Here is a 16,211-nt window from a genome sequence, read left to right on the forward strand (position 1 = left end):
ACAATGCCCAGTTTCGTCAGTTATAACTGGGATTAATTAAGTGGATTTTCATATCTCCTCCCTTTTTATTGTTCATAAAGCTTCCCACCTAAGACTGATAGTGCTGTCAACAGCTCTGTTGAGGCCAGGCACAGTGGCTCAGTTATCCCTGTTATCTCAGTGCTGTGGGAGGCCGAGGCAGGAGGATCAATTGAGGCCAGGAGTTTGAGACCAGCCTGGGCAACATAGTGAGACCCTGTCTCTACAAATAAAAATAAAACCTAGCAGGGCATGGTGACATGCTCCTGTGTCCTAGCTACTGAGGAGGTTGAAGTGGGAGGATCTCTCGGGCCCAGGAGTTGAAGGCTATAGTGAACTATGATTCTAGCCTGGGTGACAGAGCAAGGCCCTGTCTCTCTGTTAAAAAACAAAGACAAACAGAAAACAGCTCTGTCCAAGGGGTTGGGAGATCCTCGATGAAGGAAGAGAAGATAATTGGTTGGGGCTGGAGTGTACAAGGACTTCAGGTTCTAGCCATGGCGGAGAAACTGGAGCAAGACCTGCACTCCCAATACCAAAAATGAGAAAACTGGACAAAATATGTGAAACAACTCTTTCAGACACTGGGAAACAGGAAATACAAGACTATGATTCATAAGGGGAGGGTAAAAAAGTAAAGTGAGTCTACCCCCTCAGAATTCTGCTTGAAAGGCAGTTTTCAAACCAAAGCCACAAGGTAAGGGGAAAAGATTATATGCAGAGAATGGTAATTATTAGTGACCAGGAAGATAGATGGGTGGAATTTCTAGGGCATACTAGCATAGAGGAGGGTGCCAAATGGAAAAAGAGCTCTAGAAGTCTGCAAAAACCTCCCATTGCGTCTATTGAGGAAAACCAATAGTGCCTATGTAAGATGTAACACCATGAGGCTGGGCTAACAATGACCAGGAGCTGTAAGATGAACAATTCGCAGAGGACACAAGGGCTGGGAGACTACGAGTTCTAACCAGCCAGGTGGAGAGTCCTCCTTGACTGTATGGGACATTTAGTGGAAACCTCAGGAGGGTGGCATCTTAGTAACAGGGCTAAATTTGCCATAGTGTAAAGATTTATACAAAAAAAGGAAGGAAAAAATTAAAGCTACACACTTGAAATTAAAAATTATGTTTGACATCCACTCAAAATTACAAAACATGCAAGAAAGCAGAAAAATGTAGACTTGTAACCAGGAGAAAAGTCAGTCAACAGAGGCAGATGCAGAGATAGCAGAGAGGAAGGACTTAAGTGAGTGACTTTTAAAATCCTTTGTAAAAATAAGCCCAAGGATTTAAAGAAAATTAAACATAATGAAAAAATCAATAGAAAATGTTTTAACAAGAACCAAACAGAACTTCTAGAGCTGAAAAACATATCTAGAATGAAAAATTTCCACTATAGGTGTAACGTCCAATGAGAACTTCAGAAGAAAAGATCAGTAAATTTGAACACAGCCATAGAAACTATGATAGTAGAAGCACAGAGAGAAAAGGAGATTGAAAATGAGCCCAACATTAGTGAACTGTGGGCAGAAATATATTGGCAAATTTTAACAAATACCTTTATGGAGAAAAAAGCCTCAATCTATAGCATTGGCCAATTTTCATGATGTAAATATTCCCACTCTGGCTGATTTCAAGGTGCCAATGTGACATCAATGAATACAAAATTTTCCAAATTTGACTAATTATAAACTGACGTATCCAATAAGCTCAGAAAACCTAAATAAAAGACATAGTAGAAAAAGATAATCTTAAAAAGCCAAATTTTAAAAAGTACACATATACAGAGGACTAAAGATAAAACCAAGAGCAGATATATCATAGGAAGCAATTAAGGGCAGAATCACCTCTTTAAACCACTAGTTGGGGTGGGGAGTGAGAGGAGGGAGTATGAACCTCAAATTCCATATCCATTGGGAATGTTCTTCAAAACCAAGGAATTATACTTTCTTCATCAGAAAGCTAGAAAAAATGAGAATATTAACACCAAAGTAAGTAGAAAGAAGCAAAAAGTAAAGATAGACTTTTAATAAAACAAGGGTCAGCAAATCACAACTTTTCAGGCAAAAATATGGCTTCACACTGTTTTTGTGAATATTTGCATTTGAAAATAGTCCCACTCATTCATTTACTTATTGTTGTCTAGTGCTGCCTTACAAATCATATGGCCAGCAAACCTAAAATATGTATTAGTTATTTACAGAAAAATTCACTACCCCTAGAAACAGACAACAGAGATAAATCAATACAACTAAAAGGATTCTTCAAAAAATCAATCTCGATAAATCTATTGCTAAACTGATCAGAAAAAAAGAAAAAAAATAGAAATTTCCAATATTAGGGATGAAAGAAAAGACAGTGCTACCAGTCCTACAAACATTAAATGGGTAATAACAGTACAAACAAATTTATGCCATTAAATTTGATACCTTAGAATCAATGAAAAAATTGTACAACAAAAATTGTTGCTAGAAAATCTGAATAGCTCTATATGTATTAAAGAAATTGAATTCATAATTTCCTTCTTACAGCAAAACTCCCAGGCCCAAATGTCTTCACTGGTGAATTTTATCAAACATTTAAAAAAGCAATAATAATTGTAATAAAACATAACCTCTCTCAGAATATAAAAAGAACCCTTTCCAACTCAATTTTTGAAGCCAGCATCATGCTGATACCAAAACCAGACAAATAGAGAAAACTTTACACCAATATTCTTCATGAATCTAGATGCAAAAATCTTTAACAAGATATTAACAAATAGAATCCATCTATGTATAAAAAGGACGATATATTACAATCAGGTGGAACATTTCTTAGAAGTGCCAGGTTGTCTTAATATTTGAAAAACCAAGGCAACTCCTCATATTAATAGGAGGGGAAAATGTTTTTTTTTCCCTTAGGGCTAGAAGAAAAAGTGCACTTGACAAAATTTAGCCACATTTATTACAAAAACTTTCATCAAAGCAGGAATAAAAAGAAACTCTCAAGCTTATAGAGGGCACTTTTAAAAATGTGCAGCTAACATCATACCTAATGGCAAAAGACTGAACTTATTTTCTCTAAGAACAGGAGCTAAGAACAGGAACAGAGCTGATGCTGGTACAGTTATATATCTGTATGGAAAAAAAAAAAACTTTAGTATTTCCAACATATGATACACAAAAGTTAACATGAAAAAGATCATGGATGAAAATGCAAAAAGTAAAACTATAAAACTTCTAGGAAAAATGTAGGAGAAAATTTTTGTGATCTCAATGTAGGCAAACATTTTTGAGGTAATAAATCTATTTTTTTTTTTTTTTTTTTTGAGACGGAGTCTCACTCAGTCACCCAGGCTGAAGTGCAGTGGCGCGATCTCGGCTCACTGCAAGCTCCACCTCTCGGGTTCACGCCATTCTCCTGCCTCAGCCTCCCAAGGAGCTGGGACTACAGGCGCCCGCTACCACGCACGGCTAACTTTTTGTATTTTTTTTAGTAGAGACAGGGTTTCACCGTGCTAGCCAGGATGGTCTCAATCTCCTGACCTCATGATCCGCCCGCTTCAGCCTCCCAAAGTGCTGGGATTATAGGCGTGAGCCACTGCGCCCGGCCCACAAATCTGTAACTTTAAAAAATGATAAATTAGACTATCAAAATTTAAAATGTTTGCTCCCCAAAGGATACTATTAATAATATAAAAAGGCAAGTCACAAACTAGGAAAAAAAATAACTATATATATGTGACAAGATACTTTTATAGAGCATCATATATAAAGAAATCTTATGATTCAATAATTAGAAGATAAATAACCCAATTTTATAAAGTGAGAGAAGCAAATGAATTAAACAGACTTTAACCAAAGAATATATACAAATAGCCAATAGCCACATGCAAAGATGCTCAGCATTATTAGTTAGCAGGAAAATGCAAATTAAACTCATCATGAGTCACCTCCACACACCCATTAGAATCAATGTTCAAAAGGATGATCATACCAGATATTGACAAGGACATGGCTCAGCCAGAGCTCTCACTGATTGCCGTGGGAATAGAAAATGGTGTAACTGGCCAGGCGCGGTGGCTCACACCTGTAATCCCAGCACTTTGGGAGGCCGAGGCAGGTGGATCACTTGAGGTCAGGAGTTCAAGACGAGCCTGGCCAACATGATGAAACCCTGTCTCTACCAAAAATACAAAAATTAGCCAGGTGTGGTGGCAGTCACCTGCAATCCCAGCTACTCGGAAGGCTGAGGCAGGAGAATTGCTTGAACCTGGGAGGTGGAGGTTGCAGTGAGGTGAGATCGTGCCACTGCACTCCAGCCTGGGCAACAGAGCAAGACTCCGTCTCAAAAAAAAAAAAAAAGAAAAAAGAAAATGGTATAACTATTCTAGGAAATACTTTGGCTGTTTTTTTATAGTTAAATATCTACTTACTCTACCAGTAATTTGCTTCTAGGTATTTACCAAGAGAAATGAGAACATTTGTACACATTTGTTACACACATTTGCTCATAGCAATCTTAATAGTCAAAAACTGGAAGCAACCCAGGTGCCCATCAACAGGAGACTGGGTCAATAAATTGGGGTATATTCATACGAGAGAATAGTACTGAGAAGGAAAAATGAATAAGATACTGTTAGATTTAACAAAATGAATAGATCTCAAAAGTGTTATGTTAAATGGAAAAAGCAAGTATTTACATAGACACAAAAGAGTACATGCTATATAATTCCTTTTAGATGAAATTCTTAAAAGTCAGAACGGATCTTTGCTGACATAAAGCAGATCAGTGGTTGCCTGGACAAGAGCTGGGGTGAGCTTGCCTGTAAATAGGTACAAGGGTACTTTGGGAGGTGATGGAAATCTACATGCTGTGTTGAGGTTGACTGGGTGTATACATTCGCCAAAACCCCTTGAACTGATACAAAGGTGCAGTTTATTGAATATAAACTACACCTCCGTGCAGTTTTTTAAGAAGAGTTTATGTGTATTTTCTCCTGTTTGAGCTTTGAAAGAACATTCCAAAGCTCCCAAATGCTTTGGAATCCCAAAGCTCCCAAAATGTTTTCTATTAGAAAACATTTAGAAGTGCTCAAAGTAGCAAAAGGTTTGCCTAGTTTTATCGGAAGTATGGAGAAAAGACACAAGATGGCGGTGTTACTCAGAGAAAGCAAAAGTGTATGGCGTCTTTCTCAATAAAGTCTCATTTCACCTGGCAGTTCTTCACGTCATTGACACGATTGTCCTCAGTACTTTCTTCTCCAGGTGCTTATGGGAGTCTTCTCTAATATACTTAATTACTGTCTACACTCAATAACTACGTCACGGATCCTTTAAACATCTCAAGAGCTTTTGTTTTTCTGTTGTTATTGCAAATAAAAGTGAAAAATGTAAATAGTTTGCAATCCAGTAATCTATTTCGTTATTAGGGAGACTCATGTCTACTGCAGTTTGTTACTCCATAATGGAAGCCCCTGAGAAGTCGCCTTACCTCTGGGAAGAGCGCTTTGCTTCCCAGAGAATCTGATTCGCATTTCAGGCAGTCAGCCACTGGAGGGCAGTGCAGAAGCGTGAATGCCCTCACCTGCTCGGAGGCGGGAAACCCTGCAGCAACTGCGTCTTCTAAGGGAGCCTAGGACCAGGTTATTAGCAGAGGGGAAAAGAAAATGAATCCATTCTGGAAACCATCCGTTTGATTCAGAATGTTTTGTGTAAGACAGTATTTCTTGGGCCAGGCACAGTGGCTCACGCCTGTAATCCCAGCACTTTGGGAGGCCCAGGCGAGCAGATCACTTGAGGTGAGGAGTTCAAGACCAGCCTTGCCAACGTGGTGAAACCCCTTCTCTAATAAAAATACAAAAATTAGCCAGGTGTGGTGGCGTGTGCCTGTAATCCCAGCTACCCAGGAAGCTGAGGCAAGAGAATCGCTGGAACCCGGGAGGTGGAGGCTGCAGTGAGCCGAGATCATGCCACTGCGCTCCAGCCTGGGCGACAGAGCAAGACTGTCTTTAAAAAAAAAAAAAAAAATATTTCTTGGTAATTACAAAGTTGTGTCCATCAGACGAACTCTAGAACTCTACGGATAACTGTGGACTCTAGCCTCCATGTACAGAGCAGCTAAGTGCAGACTGGAGAGAGGGCAGGCAGGGGCCGGCCGAGGGCGGGGTCCTGCAGGAGGAGGAGGCGCCGGTGAACCTCCCATTTCCACGACTTGTACTCTTGGGGCAGCCCCTGGTCTGTGCCACGTGGATGGTGAAAGCTCACATGGAGAACATCCCACTGCCTTGAAGAACCAGAGGACAAAGTTTAGGACAACTGCAGTCACTGGCTGGGGGGTGGTGTGGGGCAGGGATGGGGGACTGACAAACAGAAGAGCTGGGAGACAGGGAACCTCAGACCATGAGTAAAGGCTAACTTCCTAGCTGGGCCATGCATGGACCTGACAAGCTTCCCTCGCTAAGGCCCAACCATGCAGCCCTGATGGCCCTGCTGCCCCACCCAGGTTCCCCGCACTGTGGGGAGATAAGCGGAAGCTGGAAGAGGGCAACCCTGGGCTTACAGCCTGGTTCTGCTCCCAACCACTACTCCTAATGTCTTGAGCTTGTTACCAAAGCTCCCTGAGCTTTAGTTTGTTTTCCAGAGAAAAGATGAAACCAGACCTCTCTCCTAGGGCTGCTTTTGAGGACTACCAGGGATAATGTGTGCAAAGCGCCTGACACAGAGGGCTTCACTCTGTCATTAATTTGCTTCCCACCTCTCGTTTGTGGTTTCTCTGGAATCTTGTGACTAACTCCTGTTGCAGGAAGTCAGGGACCCCAAACGGAGGGACTGGCTGAAGCCATGGCAGAAGAACGTGGATTGTGAAGATTTCATGGACACTTATCACTTCCCCAGTCAATACCCTTGTGCTTGCCTATGCCTGTCTTTACTTTAATCTCTTAATCCTGTCAGCCAAGGAGGATGTATTTCGCTTCAGGACCATGTGATAATTGCGTTAACTGCACAAATTGTACAGCATGTGTGTTTGAGCAATATGAAATCTGAGCACCTTGAAAAAAGAGCAGGATAACAGCAATTGTTCAGGGAATAAGAGAGATAACCTTAAACTCTGACTGCCGGTGAGCTGGGCAGAACAGAACCATATTTCTCTTCTTCCAAAAGCAAATGGGAGAAATATCTCTGAATTCTTTTTCTCAGCATGGAACGTCCCTGAGAAAGAGAATGCGCGCCTGGAGGTATAGGCTTATAAACAGACCCCCCCAGGTGCACCTGTCTCTTATGGTCGAGGCTGCAGAGATGAAATATACTCCAGTCTCCCATAGTGCTCCCAGGCTTATTAGGAAGAGGAAATTCCCACCTAATAAATTTTGGTCAGACCGGTTGATCTCAAAACCCTGTCTCCTGATAAGATGTTATCAATGACAATGGTGCCCGAAACTTCATTAGCAATTTTAATTTCGCCTGGGTGCTGTGGTCCTGTGATCTCGCCCTGCCTCCACTTGCCCTGTGATATTCTATTACCCTGTTAAGTACGTGATGTCTGTCACCCACACCTATTCACACACTCCCTTCCCTTTTGAAAATCCCTAATAAAAACTTGCTGGTTTTTGTGGCTTGTGGGGCATCATGGATCCTACCAACGTGTGATGTCTCCCCAGGACGCCCAGCTTTAAAATTTCTCTCTTTTGTACTCTGTCCCTTTATTTCTCAAGCCAGCCGACGCTTAGGAAAAATAGAAAAGAACCTACGTGATTATCAGGGCAGGTCCCCCGATAAACTCCGTTTCTGAGATCAGTTCTAGTGGCAACCCTCCAAGTCAGCTAGGCCTCAGTTCCTGATCTTACCCGTAAACGCAGTGAGTTTGCTTCTCACAAGCTTTGGTTATCTTGTCTGTCTCCCTTTTTGAAATCCAGGTTTGAAGACTATTCGGCCATGCTTTTGCAGTGAGCACCAGCTTGCTAGAGCCCCTGGGGGGCCGCAGCCAGCAAGCTGGAGAGTTACCAATGTTCCAAGAATGTTTCAGAACCACTTGCTTTGTCAAAGCTTGGCCTTGTGGACTTCCCGTTTTACATGAGATTCTCTAGTCTTTGCCCATCTTCATTTCCTATTGCCTCCTATATTTTTTTTTATTTTTCTTTCTTTCTTTCTTTCTTTTCTTTTTTTTTTGTCAGTGGCAACTTTTACATGATTTTCTGTGATCATGCACACAGGGACTAAAAGCACTCACTCTCTCTGCATCTGGGACCCGTCCTCTCCTCTACCTCTCACTGCAGTCAATGGTGTTTGCTCCTCTGCCCTTTGCTCTTGCTGGGCCGTGGTGACAGCTTCCTGTCTAGGTTCTCTGCCTTCATTCATGGCCCTGTGTGCCATTTTCCCCGACATCCAAGACTTAAACTTTTAAATACGGTCATCACATCATGTTAACTCTTCACTTTCACTTCTTGCGTAGCTGCTTGCTGTAGCTGGAGTCAAATCTACCCTCCAAAGACCCCCGGCTCCCTCTCTTCCCCCGACTGGCTGTGCTCTGGCTCTTTCCGACCACACGTGTGTCAAGCTCCTACTATCATCCAGGCCTCCCCACGTGCTTGTCCTGTGCTCTAATCGTCTTTCTTCACCCAGCTGCTGCCTTTTATCATTCCTGCTTTGGTTCTATCACCGTCTCCTCAAAGAGGTCTTCCCGGCTGTCCCAACTGAAGTAGTCCTCACTTAGCCTCAGCCCCTGTCTAAGCCATGGCAACGTTTCGTTCCCTTCATCACACTTAGCACTGTTGAAAATTGTCTTTATTTATTTGTTCCAGCACCACAAAGTTCAGGTGTAAAATATAGTTTACTGGAGGAAAACAGGCCAAGAAGTAGTGGGTTGCACGGTCTCCTTAAGTCGTGTTACTCCTTAGCGCTTAGACAGGATATAGACAGTCTGGTGCGTCAGGGCCAAGGCACCAGCAAGGAAGGACAATGTCCCCATGACGCTCTGTATATTTATGGTGTGTATTTAAGAGAAGGGAGCAGGGGATATCTGTGGGACCGCACACGTTCTCTAGTTGAGAAAGTGGCCTTGTTGGAAGGGAAGGTCCTCCAGAACCTGGCAACCAGACACTGACCCGTCCTCCTATTAGGCTCGGGTAGAGCGCCTACCAAGTACTCTGCTGAGCTATTATATAAAGGCAGGGAGGAAGTGAGTCCCTGGGGCCATGCTCTTCTGCCTCTCCTGAGTAAAATATAAGCCCCATTGAGAAACAGAGTTTATCTTGTTTACCACTACAATAGTACCAGGCACATAGAAAGGCAATCAAAAAATATTTATTGAGTGAATGGGAGAATAGCAGAATGAGTAATAATAAAATCATGATTCAAAAGTAACTGAAATTCAGAGAGAAAGACCAACTTTACTAGAAATGGTATCTTGGTAGTGACCTGGAGCTGATGAGGAGGGGGTGTCTAATTTACTGCAGCATTGTAACTACGCATAGAAGGCACAGCAGGAGGGCAGCCACTGATGTGGCTCCAACTCTTAGAGGTTCCTTTCCTGGTTTTAAATACATGCCATGGCTGGGCACGGTGACTCATACCTGTAATCCCAGCACTTTGGGAAGCCGAGGCAGGTGAATCACGAGGTCAGGAGATCAAGACCAGCCTGGCTAACACAATGAAACCCTGTTTCTACTAAAAATACAAAAAAAAAAAAAAAGCCGGGTGTGCCTGTAGTCCCAGTTACACGGGCGGCTGAGGCAGGAGAATGGTGTGAACCCAAGAGGCAGAGCTTGCAGTGAGCCGAGACCACACCACTGCACTCCAGCCTGGGCGACAGAGCAAGACTCCATCTCAAAAAAAAAAAAAAAAAAAAAAGGACACGCATGTTAGTCCTGCACTGCCCACAGCTTCATTTACGGAATTACCACTGTCAAGTTGACATGTGCTGTCTCTTAAATTACTCTTCGGTATGAGAAGCAAAGTTGCATGTTTATTTTTGTCAGAGAAAGAGACTGGGATTCTTTGGAAGACATAGGCCAATTGCCCTTCATACCAAGAAAAATCTTTCTCATTCTGACTGTTTTGTTTGTCTCAAACCAGCATCACAGACTGCCCTGGATGGGTTTTGGCAACAAGAGTGATAATGAAGTCATTTCCATGGTGATAAGGTCAACGTTGTTAATGCTTACTGCATCACAATCAATTTTTGAAATGCTTCTAAATTAGAAAAGTGAAAAAACGTGTTAAATGAAGGAAAAGTGTACGATGAGCTAAATGCTGAGGAGAATGACTAATACTCCACATGAAATACTCATCAAGCACTTGATCACATGCACCTCTGGAGGGTTTCTTATTAGAAGACACTTCCCTGGAGATGAAGTCAGTGTTCTGGTTGCCCCCATTTCACAAATACCAACCTTGGAATAGATATTATTGACTTGTAAAATGGACAAAATTTGTTTTCAAAATGTCAATAAAAACTATTAAGTAAGCAAAACAAATCTTTAGCAGTCTCTATCATGGCCCATTAGTGGAATTACTTTTCTCCACCAATGTAATAATCTGTGTTTCAGGTCTCTTAGGAACTGAAAAAATTACGTATAATGGAGAAATTATACCTATTAGGTCACTATGTGTTTCTACAAGTCAAGTAGTCTGTTGCAGTAGCTTTAAAGCAATTTTCTCAAGCTAATGATTAGTTTAGCACGGTCTTATCCTCTCTGACATTTTACACTCCTGACGACTTTTTTCTTAGAATTCTCCTTAGCGCCATGTTTCCCCATTTTGATGCTGCTCTTTTCCTGCTCCCTGTTGGGGCTTTTAAGTGATGTTTCTTTCTTTGATCACCTCCTGAACATCAATGATAGTCCCCAGTTAATCCATTCTCCTCTTATACTTGACACTTTTTTTTTAACCTCATCTGATCACATAGATTCAAATTTCACTTAAATATAGGCTTTCAGTCAAACTTCTCAATAATGTTTGTAGCCATATCTAAAACTGGACTCATCTCCACTCAACAGTCCCCCAGGTTCCTCACACTCAACTCACCCACAGCTCCTCCGTCCCCACCACCAACTCCAGGTGCTTCCTTGATGTCCACATTGGGATGGATGTGATTCACTTTCCAATGCTAAGTGTGGGAACCTTTCTGCAGCCCACCCTTTCACTCACCACCGTTCTCTGAATCCAGCCATCAACCCAGCAGCCTGCAATTCCTTAGGATCTTTTCTCTTTTCCTTCCTATATATCTTATTCCAACTGGAACCACTGTAAGGCTCATGCCTAGTCTCCCTAAGCTCAGAAGGCACTCAGCTTCCAGCTGGGAGGAGCGGGCCTCAGTCACCAAGTCTCCTCAAGCCTCTTTGACGAGATGAGGTGGGACCTCTTCAATATTAATATGGCTCTACATTCATTATACTTAAATTACAGAGAGTTTATCAGGAAGAAATACAATTTATGCTAGTAAATATTTCTTCTATATAAAAAATGTAAAAGAATTTGGGAATAAAAACCATGGAAGTGAAAGATATGAATCCTGACCTTCAGAAGGAGTGGGAGTGGGTGAGAAACCAAGATTGCAGTGACCTGGGTCTGGATTTCAGCTCCTCCATTTGTTTGACTGGGGCAAGATATTTTAGTTTTGGTTTCTTTGTAAAATGAAGAGGAACACTTCAGTCAAAGGTACGTTTTGACATTTAAATTATATTGCATATGAAGCATACATCCCCAAAACTTGGACATGGTAGATTCTCATCAAATCATAATTATTATAACTTAGAAGCACAAGACTTTCATAATTGAAAAGTAAAATATCAGTAATAGTTTAAAATAACAGTTTAAGTAAACAATAATAGAAACGCCATGAGGAATCCACCCTGTCTACCAAGGAACAGTGCGGACTGCCATTCCTCAAGGAGCCCAGATTGTCTGGAGCGGAAAGAAATTACAGACAGGAAACCCCTACCTAGACACAGCAGCACCACACACCAAATGTTCTCTGACTCCTCAGCTCCTGAAAAAGAAGATTTTGCTACACAAAGCAAAAAAAAAAGAGAGAAAGTTTTATAGATTTTTATGGTCTTTAAATAAGATTAGGGCCAGGCCCGGTGGCTCACGCCTATAATTCCAGCACTTTGGGAGGCTGAGGCAGGCGAATCACAAGGTCAGGAGTTCGAGACCAGCCTGACCAACATGGTGAAACCCCATCTCTACTAAAAATACAAAAAATTAGCTGGGTGTTGTGGTGCGTGCCTGTAATCCCAGCTGCTCAGGAAGCTGAGGCAGGAGAATCGCTTGAACCCGGGAGGCGAAAGTTGCAGTGAGCTGAGATTATACCACTGCACTCCAGACTGGGTGACAGAGCGAGACTCCGTCTCAGGGAAAAAAAAAAAAAAAATTGAAAAGTTAAAAAATAAGATTACTCTAAGACTCACCGCTCACCTGTACCCAGGGACTTCTAGGTTTGAAAGCATTTCCACCACTACTGATGATCTAAGGGAGGCACTGGGGAAAGTATAGCTGCATAATCCTTCCCTGTGGGTGTCACTCCCTAACCTCCAGGCTCTCCTGGGTGTGGACTGGTTGGGGGAGATGATTGGAAACTGCCATTTGTGTCTACTGCGCACAATGATAAGAGATAAACTTGGCTGGGGCTATTAGAGGTCGTTTATTTAGTTCAACATTTCGTGTACTAAAGAGGAAACCCAAGTTCAGACCGGCTGAGTTGGAAAAGTCACCTAGCTACTGGAAGCAGAGCCAGGCCTAGATCTCCTAGTCCAAAACTTCTTTTCTCCCACACCACAGCTGCTGCTTTACATTACTGGGGTTTTGGAATTTTACTCATTCAAATGCAAATGTTTTGTGTGCTTCTTTAATGGGACATTTTTTGTCTTACTTTACTAAGTAAAGTACAGAGTGAATGAGAGTGGATTGGAGGTGTTGAAATCGTCAACCTCTTTTAAAGCATCATTATTTTTCCTTTGTTTCTCTTTACGATGTGAAACACTTACTTCTTTTTCTTCCCAGCTTGAATTGGAGACAGCAGCACAGATAACTTGACTTTCTTGTTCTAGTGGATGATGCAAGTAGTGAGGATGCGATTAACGAAATCAATGGCTCATGGGAAAGCCTTCCCATTTCCAATCTCACCCCTACTTTAGGATATGGTCCAGTGAATCCGTTGCTATGAAACAGTGCTGCAGCTGGGCTCAGTGGGGGTCTGGGTGGTCTCACAAAAGCTAGCAATAGTTGTGACTTGGAGAAATTAGAAGTGTTACGGGCCGTCCAATATCACATCACTGGGATAAGTCATGATCGTGTGACTTCATAAAGTTTGCCATTGACCCATTCATCAATTGGTTATTGAAGTCATACTATATTCCAGGTATTGTATTAGGTTCCAGAGATATACTGTCCTTGCTCCATAGTCCACATGGACAAATCAGCGAGTGATCGTGATGTGATGTGGTGGATGCTGTGATGGAGAAAGACGAAGTGAAAATATTCATGCACCAGAGTGGCATCTAACCCATCTTCCGAGGTCAGGGAAGGCTTTTTGGAAGAGATGATATTTAAGCAGAAACCTGAAGAATAAAATAGATGGCACAGGTGAAAAGGTGGAATAGAGGATGTTCCTAGCAGAAGAAGCTGTATTGTATGTCAAAGGCTCAGAGGCATCAGAGAACCGGCAGAACGCAGGGAAGTACAAGCGCACAGTGTGCCGAGAGCACAGGATACAGGTGCAAGATTGGGAGGAGGACGTGTCCACAGATGGGGTGGAAGCACTGCACAGCCTCCAAAGCTGTACACAGCCTCTCCTTGTCTGCCACAGGACTTTGCGTGTGACCACTGCACCTCCAGGAAGGCCAGGTGCACATCGCTTCCCATGCGCCCGGCCTCATGGCCTTTGGGGGTTGTCGTGTGGAATGGAGATGACACGAGTGGTGCATGTGAGGTCAGGGAATTGGGTATGCATGTCACCACTCAGAATGGGGCTCCTGGGTGGTGGAGGGAGTGCAGTTTTCTGCAGTATCTTTGAGCAAGGACAAAATGGCAACAGAGGAGTAGCTACAACTAATAGAAAGATTTCAACTAGCAATAGCTTAAAGAAGGTAGAAGTCTTTTCCTCGCATGGGAAGGCAGCCTGCATACAGGCAGCCTGGGCCTTTTGTGACAGCCACACAGCGTCCTCTGAAAGGGCAACTCGCCTCCCAGGTTTCTGAAACCTAGTTCTCCGCATGTGGCTTCTACCCTGGGGCTGTGTAAACGTCAGCATTCTAGCATGGAGCTGGGCTGGACAGGTAGCAGCCCTTTCCCTAAGGCTAATGCATTTCTTGTTTCTTTCCAGGTCAGTCAGGATCTTTGATTTTGGAGCACAAGCCTTCTGCGTGCTACTGACTGGGTCCTGGCCTCCCTCCTTCCATGGCATCGTCGTGAATGGGAATTTCCACCACTGCCTCCATTAGGTAACTATGGTGAGCCTGGCAATCGCTTACTATTATTTCCAGTGCTGCTGTTTTTGTCTTTTTAAAAATTATTCTTTATTTTTAACATTTTATTTTTAAATAATTTTGGGGCTGGGCGCGGTGGCTCACGCCTATAATCCCAGCACTTTGGGAGGCCGAGGCAGGCGGATCACAACGTCAGGAGATTGAGACCATCCTGGCTAACACAGTGAAACCCTGTCTCTACTAAAAACACCAAAAAAATTAGCCAGGCCTGGTGGCGGGCACCTATAGTCCCAGCTACTCAGGAGGCTGAGGCAGGAGAATGGCGTGAACCCGGGAGGCAGAGCTTGCAGTGAGCTGAGATCACACCACTGCACTCCAGCCTGGGTGAAAGAGCGAGACTCCGTCTCATAAATAAATAAATAAATAAATAAATAAATAAATGAATAATTGTGGACACAAAAAGTTACAAAAATACTACAAAAAATTCCCATATACCCTTTTCGTACCTTCCCAAAATGTCACTATCCTAAATAACTGTAGTATAATCATCAAAGCCAGGAACTCAAATTGATAGAATACTAGAAATACATCCATATACCTTATTCAAATTGCAGTGTCCCACTAATGTACTTTTTCAGGATCCAGACCAGGACCACAAGTGGCATTTAGTTGTCATGTCTCAGTCTCCCGCAACATGACTATTGTGCCTTCTAAATGCATCATATCAGACTGTGTATGATCTTACACTTTGATGCCTTGGTTAAGGTAGTATATGGCAGGTTTCTCCACCATAACATTTACTATTTTTCCTGTTGCAATTATTAAATATCTTGTAGAGAGCTACACTGAAACTAAGCAAATGTCCTGTTTCTCGTTATACTTCTCTCCTGCCCAGCTGGTTTTAACACCTGTTGATGACTTTTGCCTGCAACAGCTGCTCCTGTGGTATTTGTCAAATAGTGATTTTGTTGTGGTCTTTTAAAGTGCCATCATGGGCACACAATCCACAGCTGGGTTTGAGAATGTCCAGGAGTTGACTCTTGTCAGACCACTATCCCCTGTGGTCCCTGGTCCTTCCAGGTCTGCTATGCTGACACGGGCCCCTTCAAGGCTTCCCTGCGAAAGCCAGCCCCAGGCAATAGCACTGTTCCAGGCTCCACTTTCTGCTTATTCTCCACCTGCTGCTTCTGCTCTTCTTTCTCTTCTGGATCCAGGCTCTGGGGGTTATTCCTGGAATAAATCTAGATCTAAGGTTGGGCTTTGCATGTTTTTGGTGCAACACCCCATCGTCTGTCCTCCTGGGTTTATTAAACCTGAATTCCACCTTCCTCCTCCCCTAACACAGTCCTCTGAAGTTGGAGTCTATCACAGCCTTCATCATGCAGGTCATTTACGGAGGTCCAGCTCTTCAAATCTCTGTGCATTTGTGGAGGTGTTCTCTAACATTTTCTCTTTGGAAGACTAAGAGCCAATATTGGACAAATTATTCATGTACTTGGGAATTTGTAGACATAGTCAAATTGAATAAGTGATTATTTTGTCATTAAAAAGAAACTATGCTCACCCCTGATTATCCACCAAGGGATGATGGGAGTTGAGGAAAGGGGTGGTAGGGGCAAGTCCCACAGAGGAGTAGGTCAAAATCTCCTTGGAGAACTAGGCATACTATTTTTATGTTCATCAGAAGTATGCACTGATCAAAAAGGCTGAGAAATTGTCTTAGCACAAAGTAGACTACTTTGAAGATCTAGATGTGAGTATAATTGAGACAGGATTGGGGTAAAGGA

The 16,211-nt window shown here is 42.7% G+C and overlaps 1 protein-coding gene across 1 annotated transcript in view; it reads left to right on the top strand.

The window, feature by feature from the left end:
- LOC100615113 (uncharacterized) overlaps nt 1-16,211 on the top strand; it is a 46,652-nt gene that overhangs the window by 10,468 nt on the left and 19,973 nt on the right. The window contains exon 3 of the mRNA XM_063815921.1: nt 14,322-14,439. The gene's annotated coding sequence lies outside the window, so the exon portion shown is untranslated. The remainder of the gene's footprint in view (nt 1-14,321; nt 14,440-16,211) is intronic.

The sequence above is a fragment of the Pan troglodytes genome, chromosome 6 (genome assembly GCF_028858775.2).
Source record: "Pan troglodytes isolate AG18354 chromosome 6, NHGRI_mPanTro3-v2.0_pri, whole genome shotgun sequence".
NCBI classification, from domain to species: Eukaryota; Metazoa; Chordata; class Mammalia; order Primates; family Hominidae; genus Pan; species Pan troglodytes.